The sequence below is a fragment of the Neovison vison genome, chromosome 12, assembly GCF_020171115.1.
Source record: "Neovison vison isolate M4711 chromosome 12, ASM_NN_V1, whole genome shotgun sequence".
Lineage (NCBI taxonomy): Eukaryota > Metazoa > Chordata > Mammalia > Carnivora > Mustelidae > Neogale > Neogale vison.
Genome location: NC_058102.1, coordinates 139,150,329 through 139,173,460, shown reverse-complemented (window position 1 = coordinate 139,173,460; position 23,132 = coordinate 139,150,329).

Genomic DNA, 23,132 nt, shown 5'->3' with positions numbered 1-23,132 from the left:
GCCGAGTGATATGGAGCACTTTTTCATGTGTCTGTTGGCCATCTGGATGTCTTCTTTGCAGAAATGTCTATTTATGTCCTCTGCCCATTTCTTGATTGGATTATTTGTTCTTTGGGTGTTGAGTTTGCTAAGTTCTTTATAGATTTTGGACACTAGTCCTTTATCTCATATGTCGTTTGCAAATATCTTCTCCCATTCTGTCAGTTGTCTTTTGATTTTGTTAACTGTTTCCTTTGCTGTGCAAAAGCTTTTGATCTTGATGAAATCCCAATAGTTCATTTTTGCCCTTGCTTCCCTTGCCTTTGGCGATGTTCCTAGGAAGATGTTGCTTCGGCTGAGGTCGAAGAGGTTGCTGCCTGTGTTCTCCTCAAGGATTTTGATGGATTCCTTTCTCACATCGAGGTCCTTCATCCATTTTGAGTCTATTTTCATGTGTGGTGTAAGGAAATGGTCCAATTTCATTTTTCTGCATGTGGCTGTCCAATTTTCCCAACACCATTTATTGAAGAGGCTGTCTTTTTTCCATTGGACATTCTTTCCTGCTTTGTCAAAGATTAGTTGACCATAGAGTTGAGGGTCTATTTCTGGGCTCTCTATTCTGTTCCATTGATCTATGTGTCTGTTTTTGTGCCAATACCATGCTGTCTTGATGATGACAGCTTTGTAACAGAGCTTGAAGTCCGTAATTGTGATGCCACCAACTTCGGCTTTCTTTTTCAATATCCCTTTGGCTATTCGAGGTCTTTTCTGGTTCCATATAAATTTTAGGATTATTTGTTCCATTTCTTTGAAAAAGATGGATGGTACTTTGATAAGAATTGCATTAAATGTGTAGATTGCTTTAGGTAGCATAGACATTTTCACAATATTAATTCTTCCAATCCAGGAGCATGGAACATTTTTCCATTTCTTTGTGTCTTCCTCAATTTCTTTCATGAGTACTTTATAGTTTTCCGAGTATAGATTCTGTGCCTCTTTGGTTAGGTTTATTCCTAGGTATCTTATGGTTTGGGGTGCAATTGTAAATGGGATTGACTCCTTAATTTCTCTTTCTTCTGTCTTGTTGTTGGTGTAGAGAAATGCAACTGATTTCTGTGCATTGATTTTATATCCTGACACTTTACTGAATTCCTGTACAAGTTCTAGCAGTTTTGGAGTGGAGTCTTTTGGGTTTTCCACATATAGTATCATATCATCTGCGAAGAGTGATAGTTTGACTTCTTCTTTGCCGATTTGGATGCCTTTAATTTCCTTTTGTTGTCTGATTGCTGAGGCTAGGACTTCTAGTACTATGTTGAATAGCAGTGGTGATAATGGACATCCCTGCCGTGTTTCTGACCTTAGCGGAAAAGCTTTCAGTTTTTCTCCATTGAGAATGATATTTGTGGTGGGTTTTTCATAGATGGCTTTGATGATATTGAGGTATGTCCCCTCTATCCCTACACTTTAAAGAGTTTTGATCAGGAAGGGATGCTGTACTTTGTCAAATGCTTTTTCAGCATCTATTTAGAGTATCATATGGTTCTTGTTCTTTCTTTTATTGATGTGTTGTATCACATTAGTTGATTTGTGGATGTTGAACCAACCTTGCAGCCCTGGAATAAATCCCACTTTGTTGTGGTGAATAATCCTTTTAATATACTGTTGAATCCTATTGGCTAGTATTTTGGTGAGAATTTTCGCATCTGTGTTCATCAAGGATATTGGTCTATAGCTCTCTTTTTTGATGGGATCCTTTACTGGTTTTGGGATCAAGGTGATGTTGTCCTCATAAAATGAATTTGAAAGTTTTCCTTCCATTTCTATTTTTTGGAACGGTTTCAGGAGAATAGGAATTAGTTCTTCTTTAAATGTTTGGTAGAATTCCCCCGGGAAGCCATCTGGCCCTGGGCTTTTGTTTGTTTGGAGATTTTTAATGACTATTTCAATCTCCTTACTGGTTATGGGTCTGTTCATGCTTTCTATTTCTTCCTGGTTCAGTTGTGGTAGTTTATATGTTTCTAGGAATGCATCCATTTCTTCCAAATTGTCAAATTTGTTGGCGTAGAGTTGCTCATAGTATGTCCTTATAATAGTTTGTATTTCTTTGGTGTTAGTTGTGATCTCTCCTCTTTCATTCATGATTTTATTTATTTGGGACCTTTCTCTTTTCTTTTTGATAAGTCTGGCCAGGGGTTTATCAATTTTATTAATTCTTTCAAAGAACCAGCTCCTAGTTTCGTTGATTTGTTCTATTGGTTTTTTGGTTTCTATTTCATTGATTTCTGCTCTGATCTTTATGATTTCTCTTCTTCTGCTGGGCTTAGAGTTTCTTTCTTGTTCTTTATCCAGCTCCTTTAGTTGTAGGGTTAGGTTGTATACCTGAGACCTTTCTTGTTTCTTGAGAAACACTTGTACCACTATATATTTTCCTCTCAGGACTGCTTTGTTGTGTCCCACAGATTTTGAACTGTTGTGTTTTCATTATCATTTGTTTCCATGAATTTTTTCAGTTCTTCTTTAATTTCCTGTTTGACCCATTCATTCTTTAGTAGGATGCTCTTTAGCCTCCATGTATTTGAGTTCTTTCCAAACTTCCTCTTGTGGTTGAGTTCTAGCTTCAGAGCATTGTGGTCTGAAAATATGCAGGGAATGATCCCAATCTTTTGATACCGGTTGAGTCCTGATTTAGGACCAAGGATGTGATCTATTCTGGAGAATGTTCCATGTGCACTAGAGAAGAATGTATATTCTGTTGCTTTGCGATGAAATGTTCTGAATATATCTGTGATGTCCATCTGGTCCAGTGTGTTGTTTAAGGCCTTTATTTCCTTGTTGATCTTTTGCTTGGATGATTGTCCATTTCAGTGAGGGGAGTGTTAAAGTCCCCTACTATTATTGTATTATTGTTGATGTGTTTCTTTGATTTTGTTATTAATTGGTTTATATATTTGGCTGCTCCCACTTTGGGGGCATAGATATTTAAAATTGTTAGATCTTCTTGTTGGACAGACCCTTTGAGTATGATATAGTGTCCTTTGTCATCTCTTATTATAGTCTTTGGCTTAAAATCTAATTGATCTGATATAAGGATTGCCACTCCTGCTTTCTTCTGATGTCCATTAGCATGGTAAATTGTTTTCCACCCCCTCACTTTAAATCTGGAGGTGTCTTCAGGCTTAAAATGAGTTTGTTGGAGGCAACATATAGATGGGTTTTGTTTTTTTATCCATTCTGATACCCTGTGTCTTTTGATTGGGGCATTTAGCCCATTAACATTCAGGGTAACTATTGAGAGATATGAATTGAGTGCCATTGTATTACCTGTAAGGTGACTGTTACTGTATATTGTCTCTGTTCTTTTCTGATCTACCACTTGTAGGTTCTCTCTTTGCTTAGAGGACCCCTTTCAATATTTCCTGTAGAGCTGGTTTGGTGTTTGCAAATTCTTTCAGTTTTTGTTTGTCCTGGAAGCTTTTAATCTCTCCTTCTATTTTCAATGATCGCCTAGCTGGATATAGTATTCTTGCCTGCATGTTTTTCTCGTTTAGTGCTCTGAAAATATCATGCCAGTTCTTTCCAGTCTGCCAGGTCTTTGTGGATAAGTCAGCTGCCAATCTAATATTTTTACCATTGTATGTTACAGACTTCTTTTCCTGGGCTGCATTCAGGATTTTCTCTTTGTCACTAAGACTTGTAAATTTTACTATTAGATGATGGGGTGTGGGCCTATTCTTATTGATTTTGAGGGGTGTTCTCTGAACCTCCTGAATTTTGATGCTCATTCCCTTTGCCATATTGGGGAAATTCTCCCCAATAATTCTCTCCAGTATACCTTCTGCTCCCCTCTCTCTTTCTTCTTCTTCTTGAATCCCAATTATTCTAATGTTGTTTCGTCTTATGGTGTCACTTATCTCTTGAATTCTCCCCTCATGGTCCAGTAGCTGTTTGTCCCTCTTTTGCTCAGCTTCTTTATTCTCTGTCATTTCGTCTTCTATATCGCTAATTCTTTCTTCTGCCTCATTTATCCTAGCAGTGAGATCCTCCATTTTTGATTGCACCTCATTAATAGCTTTTTTGATTTCAACTTGGTTAGATTTTAGTTCTTTTATTTCTCCAGAAAGGGCTTTTATATCTCCCGAGAGGTTTTCTCTACTATCTTCCATGCCTTTTTCGAGCCCGGCTAGAACCTTGAGAATTGTCATTCTGAACTTTAGATCTGACATATTACCAATGTCTGTATTGATTAGGTCCCTAGCCTTCGGTACTGCCTCTTTTTCTTTTTTTTTGTGGTGAATTTTTCAGCCTTGTCATTTTGTCCAGATAAGAGTATATGAAGGAGCAAGTAAAATACTAAAAGGGTGGCAACAACCCCAGGAAAATATGCTTTAACCAAATCAGAAGAGATCCCAAATCGTGAGGGGGAAAGGGGATAAAAAGAGGTTCAAAAAGAAAGAAAGGAAAAAAAAATACTAAAAAAAGAAAACTATACATATTAGATAAACTAGTTAAAAAACGTTAAAAAGGAAAAGGGTAAAAGTTAAAAAATTTAGCAAAAGAAGAGAAAAAAAATGAAAAAGAAAAAAATTACTTTAACTGCAAGACTAAAAAGATCACAGGGAGAAAGCCATGAGTTCCGTGCTTTGCTTTCTCCTCTTCTGGAATTCTGCTGCTCTCCTTGGTATTGAAACTGCACTCCTTGGTAGGTGAACTTGGTCTTGGCTGGATTTCTTGTTGATCTTCTGGGGGAGGGGCCTGGTGTAGTGATTCTCAAGTGTCTTTGCCCCAGGCGGAATTGCACCGCCCTTACCAGGGGCCGGGCTGAGTAATCCGCTCGGGTTTGATTTCAGGAGCTTTTGTTCCCTGAACGCTTTCCGTAGAGTTCCGGAGGACGGGAATACAAATGGCGGCCTCCTGGTCTCCGGCCTGGAGGAGCCGAGAGCCCGGGGCCCCGCTCCCCAGTGCGCCCTCAGAGAACAGCGCCCAGTAACTCCGTCTGCCTGACCTCCGACCGCGCTCCGAGCTCACCGAGCCTGCGGCCGGTTCAAGGTAACCCCGAGCTGCGAGCTTACTGTCGGCTCTGTCTCTGCAGCCGGCTTTCCCGTTCCAATACCCGCAAACTCTGCGACACTCAGACACCCCCGATCCTTCTGTGACCCCGCGGGACCTGAGGCCACGCCGACCCCGCGTGGGCTTCGCCCCAGTTTAGCCTCTGGAGCGATGTCCCTCAGCGGAACAGACTTTTAAAAGTCCTGATTTTGTGCTCCGTTGCTCCGCCGCCTGCCGGGAGCCGGCCCCTCCCCCCGGGGTCTATCTTCCTGTTGCTTTGGATTCACTTCTCCGCCAGTCCTACCTTTCAGAAAGTGGTTGTTTTTCTGTTTCTAGAATTGCTGTTCTTCTTCTCTTCGATCTGCCGATGGATTTGCAGGTGTTTGCAATCTTTAGATAAGCTCTCTAGCTGATCTCCTGCTAGCTGAAGTAGTCTCAGCCTCCTACTTCTCTGCCATCTTGACTCCTCCACACCTCCTGGATTTTGATGCTTTTTCCCTTTGTCTTATTAGGGAAATTCTCTACAATAATTCTCTCCAATATACCTTCTGCTCCCTCTCTCTTCTTCTTCTGGAATCCCAATTATTCTAATGTCATTACGTCTTATGGTATCACTTATCTCGAATTCTCCCCTTATTGTCCAGTAGCTGTTTGTCCCTTTTTTGCTCAGCTTCTTTATTCTCTGTCATTTGGTCTTCTATATCGCTAATTCTTTCTTCTGCCTCATTTATCTTAGCAGTAAGAGCCTCCATTTTTTTTTTAAAGATTTTATTTATTTATTTGACAGAGAGAGGTAACAAGCAGGCAGAGAGGCAGGCAGAGAGAGAGGAGGAAGCAGGCTCCCCGCTAAGCGGAGAGCCCGATGCGGGGCTCGATCCCAGGACCCCCGAGATCACGACCTGAGCCGAAGGCAGCGGCCCAACCCACTGAGCCACGCAGGCGCCCCGAGCCTCCATTTTTTGATTGCACCTCATTAATAGCTTTTTGGATTTCAGCTTGGTTAGATTTTAGTTCTTTTATTTCTCCAAAAAGGGCTTTTATATCTCCAGAGAGCATTTCTCTAATGTCTTCCATGCCTTTTTCTAGTCCAACTAGCACCTTAAGAATCATCATTCTGAACTCTAGATCTGACATATTACCAATGCCTGTATTGATAAGGTCCCCAGCCTTCAGTAGAGCTTCTTGTTCTTTTTTTTGTTGTGAGTTTTTCTGCCTTGTCATTTTGTCCAGATAAGACTATATGAAGGAGCAAATAAAATACTAAGAGGGTGGCAAAGACCCCAGGAAAATGTGCTTTAACCAAATCAGAAGAGACCCCAAATCGTGCGGGGAAGAAAGGGGATAAAAAGAAGTTCAGAAAAAAGAAAAAAATTTAAAAAAGAAAACAAATAAAGAAAAAATATAAAAAAGAGAAATGTATATATATATATATATATATATATATATAGGACTGGTGATTAGAACAGGGTCACCCACTTAATTTTGGGATTATTTTGGTCTCTTAGAAGAAACTACATCCCAAAATTTTAAAGAATGAAAAATGTATATAAGGGTAAACACAATAAAGGGATGGAATATGTCTATAAAGATGAAAAAAAATTTTTTCTTTTTAATTTCTAAAAAAGGAGTTGATAAAGTAAGTTGGTTGGGAGAATAAAGAAAAGGAAAGCGGAGAGAATTTGCTTGGGCTGGAGACTAGAGCAAGCCCAGAGCTAGATTTAGGGTATATTTTGATCTATTAGAAGAAGAAGTTTTACCCCAAATTTTGTAGAAGAAAAAACCCTATGTGTATACAAAAAATAAAGTTAAATACAATGAAGGATAAAATATGACTATAATAATGAAGGTTCAAAAAGATTATTATTATTATTTAGGAAAGGTTTGTTAAGATAAACTAGTTAAAAAATGTTAAAAAAGAAAAGGGTAAAATTTAAAAAAAATTTAGCAGAAGAAAAAAATATAAAATTTAAAAAAAATTAAATTAAATGCAAGACTAAAGAACCATGGGGCGAAAGCCATGAGTTCCGTGCTTTGCTTTCTCCTCCTCTGGAATTCCGCTGCTCTCCTTTCTCAACTTGGTCTTTGCTGGATTTCTTGTTGATCTTCTGGGGGAGGGACCTGTTGTAGTGATTCTCAAATGTCTTTGCCTGAGGCAGAATTGCACCACCCTTACCCAGGGCCAGGCTAAGTACTCCACTTGGGTTCGCTTTCGGGAGCTTTTCTTCCCTGAATGCTTTCCGTAGAGTTCCGGAGGACGGGAATGAAAATGGCAGCCTCCCAGTCTCTGGCCTGGAGGAGCCGAGAGCTCGGGGCCTCACTCCTCAACGTGCCCTCAGAGAAAAACGCTCAATCACTCCTGTCTCCCTGGCCTCCAGCGGCGGCGCTCTGAACTCACCCAGCCTGTGACCAAGTCAAGGTAACCCCGAGTAGAGAGCTCCCTCCTTGACTCTCTCTCTGTAGCCGGCTTCCCCATTCTACTACCTGCGAGCTCTGTGACACTCAGACACCTCGATCCTTCTGTGACCCTGTGGCACCTGGGGCCACGCTGCCCCCGCGTGGGCTTCACCTCGGTTTAGCCTCTGGAGCGATGTCCTTCAGCGGAACAGACTTTTAAAAGTCCTGATTTTGTGCTCTGTTGCCCCGCCGCTTGCTGGGAGCCAGCCCCTCCCCACCGTGGTCTCTCTTCCCATCACTTTGGATTCACTTCGCCGCTGGCCCTACCTTTCAGAAAGTGATTGATTTTCTGTTTCTAGAATTGCTGTTCTTCTCTTCAATCTCCTGTTGGATTTGTAGGTATTTGCAATGGTTTGAAGCTATCTAGCTGATCTCCTGCTACCTGTTGTTGTCTTAGCCTGCTACTTCTCTGCCATCTTGACTCCTCAGGTTTATCAATTTTTCAAGCTTTTCAAAGACCCATCCTGGTTTCATTGAGCTGTTTTGTTGTTTTTTAGTTTCTATTTAATTTATTTCTGCTCGAATCTTTATTATTTCCTTCTTTCTATTGCCTTTGGGTTTGTTTTTCTTTTTTTAGCTCCTTTAGGTTTCAGGTAATGTTTTTCATTTGAGATTTTTCTTGCTTCTTGAGGTAGGCCTTTATTGCCACAAACCTCCCTCTTAGAACAGCTTTTGCTGTATCCCAAAAATTTTGGACCTTTGTGTTTTCATTTTTATTTGTCTTCATGTATTTTTTTTTATTTCCTCTTTGATTTCTTGGTTGACCCATTGATTGCTGAGTAGCATGTGTTTTATTCTCCATGTATTTATGTTTTTTCCACATTTTTTTCATGGTTTGATTTCTAGTTTTCTGTGTTTAGGCATAAAAGATGCCTGGTATGACTTCAGTTTTTTTCTTTTTTTTAATTTGTTGAGACTTGTTTGGGCCCTAACATGTGATCTATTTTGGAAAATGTCCCACGTGCATTTGAAAAGAATGTTTTTCTACTTTTTTAGTTTGGAATGTTGGGCTCTCTGCTCAGCGAGGAGCCTGCTTCCCCCACCCCCCCGCCTGCCTCTCTGCCTACTTTTGATCTCTCTCTGTCAAATAAATAAATAAAATCTTTAAAAAAATCCATTTTGCCCAATGTAAGTATTGCTACCCCAGCTTTCTTTTCACTTCCATTTGCATGATGAATGCTTTTCCACCCCTTCATTTTTAATGTGTGTGTGTTTAGTCTGAAATAAGTCTTTTTGTAGATGGGTATTGCTCTTTTATCCCCTCTGTCACTTTGTGTCTTTTGATTGGAACATTTAGTCCATTTATATTCAAAGTATTTTTTAAAAGATCTTTTTCTGTATTTGAGAGAGAGAAAGTGGGGGGAAGGGCAGAGGGAGAGAGAGAGAGAGAATGAGAATCTCAAACAGATTCCCCTCTGAGTATGGGGCTTGATCTCATGACTCTGAATCATGACCTCAGGCAAAATCAAAAGCCAATGCTGAATTGACTGAGTTATCCATGCACCCCCAAAGTAATTATTGATACATATATACTTAATGACATTTTAAAATTTGTTTTATGGGTCTTATTATGGTTTTCTCTTTTTTTTATTTAATTCTCTTGCTCTCTTTCATATTTTGCTGGCTTTTTTAGTGATATATTTGGATTCCTTTTTCTTTGTTTTTTGTATATCTATTACTGGTTTTGATTTGTGGTTACTATTAGATTTTTTTTTTAATTTTATTTACTTATTTATTTTGACACACACACACACACACACACAGAGAGAGATCACAAGTAGGCAGAGCAGCAGCAGAGAGAGAGGGGAAGCAGGCTCCCTCCTGAGCAGAGAGCCCGATGCGGGACTCGATCCCAGGACCCTGGGTTCATGACCTGAGCTGAAGGCAGAAGCTTAACCCACTGAGCCACCCACATGTCCCATTACTATTAGATTTATATATAACATCTTATACATATAGCAGCCTATATTAAGTTTTTGGTCACTTAAGTTTGAATCCTTTCTAAAAGTACTAAAGTTTCATGCTTCTCTCCACCACATTAAAGGTATATGGTGTCATATTTTACAGCCTTTTATTTTGTGAATCCCTTGACTTATTTTTATAGATACACTTAATTTTTCTGTTTTTGTGCCACCTATTTTACTTACTCCTGTTTATGGACTTTTCTTTCTACTCAAAGAATCCCCTTTAACATTTCTTGTAAGGTTGGTTTAGTTATGATGAATTTCTTTAACTTTTGTTTGGGAAACTGGTATCTCTCTTTCTATTCTGAATGATTGCCTTGCTGGATAGAGTATTCTCTATCTCAGGTTTTGTTTTTTGCTTTTCTTTCTTTATTTCTTTCTTTCTTTCAGCATTTGAATATATCATGCTATTTCCTCTGGCCTGCAAAGTTTCTGCTGAAAACTCAGCTCATAGCCTTATGAAGTTTCCCTTGTATGTAACTATTTGTTTTTTCTTGCTGCTTTTAAAATTCTGTCTTTATTACAACTTTTTTTTTTGCCATTTTAATTACTGTTTGTTTTGGTGTGGACCTCCTTGGGATAATATTGTTGGGACTCTCTGTGCAACTTTATGTAGATTTTGTTTTTCTTCCCCAGAGTCAGGAAGTTTTTGGCTATTATTTGTTCAAATGAATTTTCTTCCTCCTTTTCTTTCTCTTCTCCTTCTGGGATCCCCATGATGCAATAGTTACTACACTTGATGGTGTCAGTTCCCTTAATCTATTATTATTTTTATTAGTCTTTTTTCTTTCTCCTGTCTATCATGATTGCTTTCCACTACTCTGTTCTCCAAGTCGTTGATCGCTTCTTCTGCTTCATGTAGTTACTATTTACTTCCTCTAGTGTATTTTTAGTTATTAAGTTCTTAATATTTAGTTATTAAGTTCTTAATCTCTGATTTTTTTTTAATGCTTCTATCTCCTTGTTGAGGATTTCACTGAGATCCCCCACACTTTTCTGAAGTCCATTTAGTGTCCTTATGATCTTTACTTGAAATTCTCTATCAGGCACATTATTTATCTCCATTTCATTTCATTCTCTTACTGTGACTTTTTTTTTCCTATTCTTTAATTTATGACAAATTCCTTTTTCCTCATTTTGTCTAACTCTTTGTGTCTGTTTCTGTGTTTTAGGAAAGTTAGCTCTGTCTCCTTGAACATAATGGTCTTGTGAAGAAGAGTTGTGTATTGTGTGTGTCCTATTGTTATGGCTGAGCTACATTTGCCTTTAGTCCAGTGGTTTGCAGTTGCTCTCTTTGCCTGTTATGGGCAGGGCTTAGTCCCTATTTTGTTAATGGGCCAATATGAGGCCACCTTGGGCTTGAGTTCAATCAGAGCAGGCATTTGCCAAAGCTATGGTCACATATGAACTGCAAGGCATTCTTCCTATGTTGTCCCCTGAGAAGCTTTCATTGGTGGGCAGGATCTTCAGTCAGAATAGATATCTGCCCTCAGCCTGCTGCTGGGACCACAGTTGAAATGGTGTAGTGGTTTTCTTTCCTTCTCCCCAGGCTTAGAACCCCTTTATGGTAGTGCTGAGCCCTGCTGAGACTCCTTGCATATTGCCACACTTGTGGCACAGATTTGGAGGGATTCCTGTCCAGGTGCATTGGAGGAGGTGGCTTTGCAGAAAAAAGTAAGAATGGTGTTAGCAAAGTGTGCAAGGTCTGTCATGGGAGAGGAACTGTAGCTAGTTTCTAAAAATCCTGCAAAGGGTGTGGTGAAGGGGCCAAGTCCATTGAAGACCACAAGGGATAAGGCATTCTATTAGCAAGATAGGTGGAGTGTTTTCACTACACTGGTTCCTGCAAGTGTCCATGTGTTTAGGCTTGGGGCAGGGTAGGGAAAAGGAGCTACCAGCTCTCCCATTCTTTGAGAAGTCTCCCAATGATTCCCGGCTTTTCCAGTACATGTTCTGAGATACCTATACAAATATCTCTTCCATATACCCCCAGCATTTTTCAAACTGCTGCTGTTATGCTGTATTTCAGGGGAGCTGTTCATTTTACTGTCTTAGTTTGTAGTACTGTAGGTACTGACTCAGTTTCTATTTGCCCTCCTGCCTTCCCAGATCCAAGCCTGCTGATTTTTAAAGTTCCAGGTGTTTAGCACTACCAGTTGTAAGAACTGGTAAAATTAGGCCCCTCTGCTTTTCAAAGCCAAATAGAATGGGAATTTGTTTTCCCAATGAAGGTTCCCCCATTCCTGGATTGCTTAGTATGGGGATCTACTCCTTCCTTGTCTCCAAGCCCATGGCATCCCTCCTTCCTGTGTACAATCTTCTGGGTCTGTTTAGCTCCTATAATATCTATCCTCTATCCTCTTTTCATGGCCTCTTCTCTCTATTTAACTATGTAGAGCCTTTTCTGACAGTCATTGGATCAATGTCTGGGTTATTTACACTGATGTGTCTCTTACCTAGGTGTATCCATGGGACAAGGTGAGCTTAGGGCCCTCCTACTCCAACATCTTCCTTGTCAAGGAGATCCTGTGGTTTTGTTTTGAGTTAGCTTATTCATTTCCTTTAGGCAAATGCGTTGAAATGGAATTCTTGGCTCATATGGTGGTTCTATTTTTAAAAATTTTGAGGAACCTCTGTACTGTTTTCCATAGTGATTATAACAATTTATATTCCTGCTAATAGCACACAAGAGTTCCCTTTTCTCCATATCCTCACAAACACTTACTATTTCTTGTCTCGTTTATAGTAGCCATTCTGACACATATGACCTGTCATACAAATGACCTCTCATTGTGGTTGTGATTTGCTTTTTCCTGATAATTACTATGTTGAGCACTTTTTTCATGTACATGTGTGTCTTCTCTGGAAAAATGCCTATTCATATCCTCTGCCCATTTTTTAAATTGGATTTTGTTTTTGTTTTGTTTTGGTTTGGGAATTGAGTTTTATGAGTTCTTTATATGTTTTGGATATTAACCCTTTATCAGATACATGATTTACAAATATTTTCTCTCATGTACCTTTTCATTTTGTTAACCAAAAAAATGATTGCCAAGACCAATGTCAAAGAGCTTACCACCAACATTTTCTTGTAGACATTGTATGGTTTCAGGACTTACATTCCAGTGTTCAATCCATTTTGAGTTAAGTTTTGGGTATGGCTTAAAACAGTGGTCCAGTTTCATTCTTTTGATGTGGATATCCAGTCTTCCCAACACTATTTAGTGAAGAAATTATCCTTTTCTCATTGTATATTTCTGGCTTCATTTGCATAATTGATTGACTGTATTTGTATAGGTTTGTTTTGGGTTCTTTAGTCTAACATACTGATCTGTGTGTCTCTTTTATGTCAGTACCATACTGCTTTTTGTTTTGTTATGTTTTTGTTTTGAGAGAGAGAGAGATAATTGGGGAGGAGCAGAGGGAGAGAATCTCAAGCATTCTCCATGCTTAGCAGAGCTGAGCCTGATGTGGGGCTCAATCCAGGACCCTGAGATCACAACCTGAGCCAAAATCAAGAGCTGGGTGCTCAAACAACTGAGCCATCTAGGTGCCCCCATAATGTTTTGATTATTATAACTTTGTAATATAGTTAGAAATCAGGAAACATGGTACCTCTAAACTTTGCTGTTCTTTCTCAAGATTGCTTTGGTTGTTTTGGGTCTTTTGTGGTTCCATAAAAATTTTAGGATTATTTGATCTATTTCTGTGAAAAGTACCTTTTTAAATTTTGTTAGTGGTTGCATTAAATCTTTAGATTGTTTTGCGTAATATGGTTATTTTAACAGTAGTAATTCTCCTAATCCATGAAGATAGAATATTTTTCCACTTCTTTGTGACTTGGGAATTTCTTTCACCAATGTCTTATAGTTTCAGTGTACAAGTCTTTCACCTCCTTGGCTAAATTTATTCCCAGGCATTTTATTCTTTGATGAAATTGTAAATGAGATTGTTTTCTTATTTTCTCTTTCTAATATATTTTCATTAGTGTACAGAAATGTAACTGATTTTTACATATTGTGTTTGTATTCTCCAGTTCACTGAATTTATTAGTATCAATGTTGTCTTTAGGAATGAATATTATATATCTATATATCTATATATAGATATATATCACCATGCCATCTGCCATAAGAAAAGTTTTTTTCTTTCTTTCCAATTTGAGTGCATTTTATTTATTTTTCCTGCTTAATTCCTCTGGGTAGGACTTCTAATACTCGAGTAAAAGTGGCAAGAGTGGGCATTCTTGACTTGTTTTTTTTAATCTTAGAGGAGAAGCTTTTAATTTTTAAACACTGTTTATGTTAGCTGCAACCTTGTCATGTATGTTGAGATATGTTCCCTCATTGCTCCCTATATGCTCATTGTTGAGATATATTGTTGAGATATGCTCATTTTTTCATCATAAATGGCTATTTTAATATCATATTTTATAAACCCTCTGTTAAAACACAGGACCTGATAATAATAATTTATTCCATTCAAGGGTGCCCATATGTAGTCTAGAAAAGTCAGTGAGCATGCCAACATGTTGGAGGGTTTTTTCAAAATATATATTCCAATTTGTAATAGAATAATAGAAGAGGATATTTGAATTGAAACCTCTATCAGAAATTCTAGAGTAAATGGTTATTTAGTATAGGATCTATTCAGTAACAGTGTTCCCATAATATTAAATCATTTTATATGAATGAACTTAAGGTCTAAGTAAAGACGTAGAGATGAGATTCTTTATTATCAGAACCCAGTGAATAACATATAAGAACACTAGTAACAGAAAATACAGGTTTTAGTGTTGCCCACATATCTCTGTATGCTACCCCCACATTTATTCATATACCAACCCTATGCTGATATTTTGTTTTCAGTGTATATATAATTTAGACTACAACTTAGTGTTAACAATCTCTGCATCACTTTATTTCAAATAACAGGGGCATTACAAGCTTAAATGCAAAATTGTTATCTGTCAGATTAAAGTAATATATCTGTGTAGAAGTCCAATTTACATGATATTAATTACAATTGTATTCTGTGTTAGATTTTGCTCCCCTCTGGCATCCAGAGGCATCATGTTCATGCTCTATGTAATTTCAGGTCAACATAGGATGCTTAATTAGCAACTGGTTGAACTGGTAGAATTGGGAAGTAATTCCACTCTGATCATTTTAGCAACTATAATAGTATTTCATATACAGCTGGCACATAGAAATAACTGAGTATCTGGGTCAACCTTCCACCAGTGCAAAAATTCATTGGCAATTGGCCATTCAGTTTCCACTTAGTGATGAGGACTTCACTACTTGATAACATTGTACATTTATGGTTTGATAGCTCTAGATTTTAAATAATCCTACAACATGTAAATGTTCACAGGTCAGCCTATTTCTTGGCAATTCACTCTAAAGGCAGAAATAAAACAATTGATAGTATTAAGATGACAGAATTTGGGGGGGCCTGGGTGTCTCTGTCATTAAGCATCTATCTTCAGCTCAGACCATGATCTCAAGGTCCTGGGATCAAGCCTACTCAGTGGGAAACCTGCTCTTCCCTCTCCCATTTCCCCTGCTTGTGTTCCCTCTCTCACTGGTCTTTCTCAGTCAAATAAATAAATAAAATCTTAAAATAAAATAAAATGACAGAATCGTAAAATTAATTCCTTTTTCTGATAGGGTGAGTTTTATGAGAAGACATACTTGTATAAACAAAGAATGCCCTGTGTATCTAAAAACAAGGCACCAATAATTGCCCCCAAGTATCAAAACTGACACTGAACTCTTTATTGTGTTTCAAGGGTCTGTGCATAAAATCTTAATACTTCCCAGCTTCTCACTCCCTATGTTCTTGACCCTAAACACTCAACTGTTCTTTGCCACTATGATTCGTAATAACTGAATTGCCTTACCCCAAATTCTTGTCCTCGGTACAGTGGCATGCCCTCTTTTGGATTGCTCTTATTTGAGGTTTCTTGACACCATAATGTACCCTGGTTTTGATTGATCCAACTCTCCTTCTGCACGAGACACCTGAGGCCTTTTGCTGACCTCCCTTATTAAGATTCACAAATAGAGAAAAACCTTAAAGAAATATTCAGCAAGGATTTTAAGGGCAACAAAGGGGAACTGTAGATAGGGTAAATCAACACACTAGCCATATGAACTATGGCTACAGACGAGTGATAACAGAGCTGACTCAACCTGCTTTCTTTAAACTTGTCACTTTTCTCCTTAAATGAGCCTATTTTGGATTGGAATTATATGGAAGAAAAAAGGTAGTGTATATGGAAGATGCTGTGTGCTTCTTATGCTAATTTGATGCCCTTAACATTTTTTAGCTGAAACTTCAAGTCTCAGAAATAAAGATCAAGCATATGGCACATTACAAGAAGTCCCACTGAGGCATGGGTGGCCCTGGAGCAGATGGGTGTCTCTGGGGATCATTATCTGGCTGGAAGTACTTTAAGAAGAATGTCTGTGGCAGAGATCTAAGGAGCTCACAAAATTCAAAGCAAAGTGTTTGGATCTCTATTCAAAAAATTTTGACAAAGCCTGCAAGGTGCAGAGGTAAGAATTACAAAGGTCCCATTTCTCAGCTTCCCCTGCTCCCCTGCAGAGCTTCCATTGATTTCAAAGACTTGCCAGGCTTGGATCAGCTCTGTGGGGCATGGACCCAGGCGAAGAATGGACCAAAGACAGGAAGAAAGAAAGGCTGAACAGGGGAAAAGGAAGGTTCTGTGGATGAATTTTAGTACAATAGAGTGTCCCTTTCTTCTGACCCACATGAGTGCTAATACAGATGATCTAAGCAATATATATATATGTGTGTGTGTATATATATATCTATCTATATATATAGTTTCTATTATAAACGTGATTATATATCACATGTTTATAATAGAAACTATGTGCTATATAAGATATAGATACACATGATTATGTAGCATACACTGAATAAATAAAGTACATCTGTTCTTTTTTCAGTAAAATTTAACCCAAGGGAAACTTGTATAGGAGCACCAAGGATATTAGAGAATGTCATCATAAATCCTAGTGTTTTTTCTTACCAATTAATTAGTGAGTATATTTCATCACTGAGACCATAGTGAGAGATACCACATTATTCAAATCAATTTAGGGACTGAGTAATAAAAGCTCAGAAAGTGAAAGATTTCCTAGGGAAAAAATGTATTCATATGAAGACTTTGGAGACTATATATATTTCTATTTCTTCTGTAAGTCTTGGATTTGAATTTTTCATATTTAGGTCTTTCATCCAGGTGTGTGCCATTTATTCATGTGTGCACTGTGGCATAGGAATTCATTTAAAAATTTTTATATAGGTAACCATATATCCCACATCATTTAAGTGTAATGATGTACTATTTTTTCCTGTAGTGTACTTCTTCCTTTTCCCTGTAATGTACTACTGAATTTCTTTCATACTAAGTTCCTACATATTCTTGGGTCCATTTCTGGGCCAAGTGTCATTTGTCTATTTCCTATTCCTATGCTAATACCAAATGATCTTAATTGCTATATCTTTAAAATAAATTTTGATATACAGTAGTAACCCCCAACACACACACACACACACACACACACACACCCTTTCCTCTTTTTCAAAATTGGTTGATATTTGTTTTGTCAAGTAAATTTAGATTCAGATGGTTTAATTCTACTAAAATTCTACAGTGATTTTAGCTTAAATTACATTTAAATTCTAGAATAATTTAACATGTGTTATATCTATATACTAATTAGTATATAGTATCTATTAATATAATCAGAAGAGGATTTCCATAGATCCAAACTGCACGTCCACTCTACTACCAATGTCTGCGTCAGTACACTCTTTCTCAGTACACTATGTCATGCTGTAGATGAACAACCCATGCTTCCACCTGCAGCGAATCCTGCCCATTTTGTATTCTTTTGCCTTATCAAGCATATCTCTTGAGCAATTCTGCATTTTCTCCTACAACTCTACCAGTTATTTCCCTTATTATATGGATTCTGCTATTTCTGCCATCTTAAACAAATACCTTCTCTTGACCTCATTTCTCCATCCAGCTATCACTGAAGTTCCCTCTTTCCCCATACCACAAAATTATTCAGAAGCATTATTTTAACTCCAGATCTTCTCCTTTTAATCTTCTTTAAACTCCTTTAAATCAGGACATCTTATCAGTTCACTAAAACTGTTCTTGTCAATATAACCAGTCACCTCCACATTGCTGCATGCAATTGGATTTCTGTGTTTCTAGAAAATGGTCTGATTTACCTAGTTTTCAAATGTATTGACATGAATATTTGTATACATAGTCTTATAATCTCTTCAGTGTTTCCAACATCTATAGACAGTGATTTTGTCTTTTCTTTCTATTTTATCTCTTCTGTTTTTGATCCTTTCTTTTCAAAGAATGAGTATTTTTTTTGTTGATCTTTTATCAGTATCTATTCCTGCTTTCAATATTTTGTTTGTTTCATTTTACTTTCCTTAGATTCATTTTGCTATTTTTTTTTTCTGACCTTCTTGGAACTGAGACATAGATCAGTCTTTTATTTTTTTTGTAAGTAGGCTCCATGCCCAACATGGGGCTTGAACTCACAGCCCTGAAATCAAGGGTTGCATGTTCTTTTATCTTTTTCTTTTTTAATTTATTTTTTATTTATTTTCAGCATAACAGTATTCATTATTTTTTGCACCACACCCAGTGTTCCATGCAATCCGTGCCCTCCATAATACCCACCACCTGGTACCCCAACATCCCACCTCCCTGCCACTTCAAACCCCTCAGATTGTTTTTCAGAGTCCATAGTCTGGTTGCATATTCTTATGACTAAGTCAGCCAGGCATCCCAGATCAGACTTTTTAAAAAATTTTATTTATTTATTTTAGAGAGAGAGCGGGCTGGGGGGAGGGGTAAAGGGAGAGAGCGAGAGAGAGTCTTAAGCAGACTCTGGGCTGAGCATGGAGCTGATATGGAGTTTCATCTCACAACTAAAGTTCACGACCTGAGGTGAAACCGAGAGTTGGTCACTTAACCAATGGTGCCACTGTGGCACTTCCTTGATCGGTCATTTTTAAACTTTTTCTTGTCAAAATCTTTATGTTTCTAGAAGTTATATATATGGTTTTTTATTACCATTAATTTCAAAATATTTTCTAACTTTTAATATGGTTTTTTCCTATGACTCATGAGTTACTTAGACATGTATCTCTCAATTTCCAAACATAAGATTTTTCTTTTATCCTTTAGATGTCTACTTAATTGCATTGAGGTCAGAAAATATGCTCTATCTTATTTAATTCCTTTGAAATTTGTTGAGACTTACTTTATAACTCAGCATATGATCAAATTCCATGCATCTTTTATGTGAACTTGAAAGGAATGTGTATTCTGCAGCTTTAGGATGCAGATCTTTATATAAATCACTAGATCAAGTTTGACAATTGTGATGTTCAAATTTTCTGTGTTCTTGCTTATTTATTATCTACATGTTCTGTCAATTACTAAGAAAGTTGTATTAAAATCTCCAATAGTGACTGTGAATTTCTCCTTTTAATCTTGTAGTCCTGTCTGTTTTTGTTTCATGTATTTAGAGTTCATGTATTAGATGCCTACAAATTTATAATTTTCTGGTAAATCAGATTTTTTTCACCATGACCTAATCCTTTGATGCCTAATAATGCAATTATCTCCAAGTTTCTCTTGGAAAAGAATTAATCTCCATCCTTTTAATTTAACCTTGCTATATATATTTCAGATGTCTCTGGTAAGGAGCATGTAGTCAAATTTTATTTATTGTTGTTTTGTTTTCCAACCTGTCTTTAATTAGAGTATTTAATCCATTTCCATTTAGTATAATCAATATTATTACATTTATTGTGCTTTATTCCCCTCACCCATGTTCAGTATTTCCTTTTTCTGTTTTTTGCCTTTTTACTCTGTTGAGCGTGTTTTCTTTCTTTCAGTTTCTTTCTGTTTTAGCATCACTACATGGGAGTTTTACTCTTTCTTTTTAAAGAACCAACTTTTTTCAGGTCATTTAGTGTTATAGGCAGAGTTCTAAGATGACCCCAATGACTCTTGCCTTTGTAAACCCCCTCCCCCTTGGGTGTGTGCAAGATTTGTGAAGGTGATGGAATATCATCCCCATGATTATATTACCTTTTATGGCAAAAGGGATTTTGCAAATGTAATGGAGGTCCCTAATCATTTGACTTTGAATTGCTCAAAAGAGAGATTATCTTGGAGGAAAGGGGTACTGACATAATGAGGTGAGCCCTTAAAAGAGAAAAGACGCAGCAACAAAGAAAAAGAACATGCATTAATAAGAAAAGGATTTAAAAGGCAGATTACTAGCTGACTTCACAACAGCAACAATGAAAATCAGAAGTTACTGGATTCCTGTTTTCAATGTGCTGGAAAAAAAAGTCTATCTAGAATTCTATACTAGACAAAAATTCTTTTCAAAATGAGAGAATGATAAAGAAAAGAGATTTTCAGGCAAGCAAGAAGTGAGTTTTTCACTAGATGAAATCACTAAAAGAAAACTCCAGAGTATATATACTAGTCAGAAGTGACATATTTTAGGTGAATAGTATGAGATGTAAGAAGGAATAAAGAGCAAAGAAAATGGTATATGTGTGAGTAATTCCAAATGAGCAATGGATGTATAAACCATGAAAATCACAATCTTATGGCACCACAAATATAATAAAATAGACAAATGTTATTAAAACTTTAGTGTTAAAGTTACATTATCTGGCTACATTGTCTGGTTAAGAGTAAATACATTCATTAATTTTAAAATATGAGAAAAGAAATGGGCATTAAACTTTGTAATGTCACCACTAAATGTGTTTTCTATCTGCAGATTAGCACAAATTTAGGTTCTTATAAAAACAACAAATTATTTTAAAATTTTCTTGGGCCAGGAATCTAGCAAGTGCCAACTGGATTCTTTGCTCAGGCTAAAATCAGTTTTGGCCAGGGCTCAAGATCTGAGGCTCAGGATGCTCTCTCAAGGTCACTGTTTTTGGAAGAATTCAGTCCCTTGTATTGTAGGATTGAGGAGTCAGCTCCTAGGGGGTCTCCTGTCATTTCTCAATACATAATGTGGCAGCCATGCAGTACTATTTCACAATGCAAAGAACTGCAGAAGAATGTAAAATGAAAAAGCAAATAGTGGGGAAAGTAAAATAGATCTTAAAATATTTTATTAACACAATTAAGTAAGACAATGTAAGTGAAATGTCCCAATTTCTAGGAAAACCAAGTCATGAAATGGGCACAAAAAATAGAAAATCTGATTAGACTTGTATCTATATTAAAGATATTAAACCTATAATTTAAATTCTGCCCACATTCACATATACTAACCAGTGAATTCTTCAAAACATGAAAGGGAACAACAATAATAAAGTTTTCTAGAGACCATAAAAAGAGGTAACATTATTTCATTTTATGAGGCTGGAGGAACTGTGGTAGATTCTATGGCACACAAATTCTTAACAGAGTCAGCAATTACCTCATTGATTTGGTATTGGCAGCTGATGGCTCCTCAATTTAGTCACACTGGAGGAATTTCTAGTGACCAAACAGAGTGATCTAAATGCCCAGACTACAGGCCTTACAGAATAATGCTGAAGACCATCCTGGGTTAAGAACTCCTTTGGGCTGTCTGTGGCCTCTGTTGTGACTGTATCACAATAAATTCTTCCTTTTTACCCTTTACTCTTTTCCTCACTCCCTCATAGGAGTTCATCTGCAGGCAAATCTGTCTCCCTATCTTTTATTTATTTTTTTCTGGGAATACAATCTAAAACAATAATCTTGATATCTAAAATTACAAATGATTTTATAAGAGGAATATTATAAGCTATCACTTGAGTATAGATACAAAATCTTTTTTAAAAGGTTTTATTTATTTATTTGACAGAGAGAGAGAGAAAGAGAGAGGGCACAAGCAGGGGAAGGGACAGAGGGAGAAGCAGACTCCCCACTGAGCAGGGAGTTGGATACAGGGCTTGATCCCAGGACCCTGAGATCATGACCTGAATCAAAGGCAGATGCTTAATTGACTGAACTACCCAGGCACCCCTAGAGGCAAAAATCTTAAATAAAATTTAAGAAAATAGATTCTAGCAATATAGTAGGGATAACACATCTTGACCAAGTTGAGTTTATTTCAGGAATTCACAGTTAGTTTTTTACCTTTGGAAAAAAAAATCAATGTAATTCACCACATTGTCAGGAGAAAAGAAGGAGAAAAGTCATATCTTTCAATGGATGAAGAAAAAGGCTTTGGTAAAATTCAACATTTATTTAGGCCACAAGCTTCTTAGCAAATAAGTCATAGAAGCAGAGTTCCTTAATCTGATGGAGAAAATCTAGGAAAATCGTATAGCAAACATATAATTAATTAGCAATATATTGTAGAGATTTTCCCATGTTTGGGAATGAGACAAAGATGGCCTTTATCACAGTTTTATTTATCATTATATTTCAGGTACTAATAGTCCTAGCTAGTACCATTGGCAAGACAGAGAATAAAAAATATAAAGATGGGTAAAGGAAGAGAATATTACCTTTTTTTTTTCGTATATCATAAAGTTGTCTATGTAAAAAACACAAATATCTATAATTAAAATGTAAGGATTAATAAGTGACATTAGAAAGGTTATTGTATGTAATACCTATGTTTTTATGTATTAGCAAACCACCGAAAATAACTAAAAATTCCTTTTAAAATAACTGCAGAAAGTACAAATGAACTCAAAACATGTAAGAATTTTTTCTAAAATTGTTAGACAGCGTTTCCCCATTGAGAATGATATTCACTGTGAGTTTTTCATAGATATATTTTATGAAGTTGAGGACTGTTCCCTCTGTCCCTATACTTTGAAGAGTGAAGTTCCCTTGAGATAAGAAACACAACAAGGATGCCCACTCTCACCACTGTTCTTCAACATAGTTCTAGAAGTCCTAGCAATAGCAATCAGAAAGCAAAAAGAAATAAAATGTATTCAAATTGGCAAAGAAGTAGTCAAACTCTCTCTCTTCATAGATGCCATGATACTTTATATGAAAAAACCAGAAGACTCCAACCCCAAACTACTAGAACTAATATAGCAATTCAGTAATGTGGCAGGATACAAAATCAATGCACAGAAATCGGTTCCTTTCTTATACACTAACAATGAAAATATAGAAAGGGAAATTAGAGAATTGATTTCATTTACTATAATGCTAAGAACGATACAATACCTGGGAATAAACCTAACTAAAGAGGTAAAGGATCTGTACTTGAGGAATAATAGAACACTCATGAAAGACATTGAAGAAGACGCAAAAAGATGGAAAAGCAGTCCATAGTCATGGATCAAAAGAATAAACATTGTTAAAATGTCTATACTGCCCAAAGCAATCTATACTTTCAATGCCATCCTGATCAAAATTCTACCAGCATTTTTCAAAGAGCTGGAACAAACAATTCAAAAATTTGTAGGGAACCAGAAGAGACCCCAAATTGCTAAGGAAATGTTGAAAAGAAAAACAAAACACTGGGGACATCATGTTGCCAGACTTCAAGCTTTATTATAAAGCTGTGATCACCAAGACAGCATAGTACCGGCACAAAAACAGACACATAGACCAGGGAACAGAGTAGAAAGCCCAGA